Here is a 773-nt window from a genome sequence, read left to right on the forward strand (position 1 = left end):
GGGAGAGGCCACAACAGTGAGAGGCCCGCGTACCACAAAAAAAAAAAAAAGAAAAAAAAAGAAGTCTGTGGGCTTCTTGAGGGCTCAAATTAGCAGAAAGAAGGAAGCAATGACTATTGAGGAGATGATTGATGTGTCTGCTACCCCAGAGATCCAACACATATGGTAAACACGTTATGCTTTCCAGAAAGGAGGATCTCCAGCTATAAATCTTTGGCACCAGGAAGAAGACAGGTGGGGTTCTAAGATATTCTAGCAATTTTAAAGGGAACAGAGTATTGATAATATAATGCATATGGTGTCACTGTGTGTGGATGGGGTAAAATATTTATTTAAATGCTTGTAATGTGGTGAAACAGGCATATTGAGGGGAATTCTGCACTTCTATAATACAGCCAAGCACAGCTGAGAGAATTAATTTATGCTTGTTGCAATCTCTGTATGGTTAGACTTGTTTTTTTCCTCAGCATTCCAGAAAGTGGTGACATGGGACAATCTTTCAGCCAGAGAGACCTTTATAAGCATTCCTGACCTGCTTAAAACCTACAGTGGTTCTCTTTACATAATACACCAACCATAATGTTTCTCTTTTTTTAAAATTTTATTTTATTTTTTTATACAGCAGGTTCTTATTAGTTATCCATTTTATACATATTAGTGTATATATGTCAATCCCAATCTCCCAATTCATCCCACCACCACCCTGGCCCCCCTGCTGCTTTCCCCCTCTTGGTGTCCATACGTTTGTTCTCTACGTCTGTGTCTCAATTTCT

Source organism: Physeter macrocephalus, chromosome 16 (genome assembly GCF_002837175.3).
Source record: "Physeter macrocephalus isolate SW-GA chromosome 16, ASM283717v5, whole genome shotgun sequence".
Classification (NCBI taxonomy): Eukaryota; Metazoa; Chordata; class Mammalia; order Artiodactyla; family Physeteridae; genus Physeter; species Physeter macrocephalus.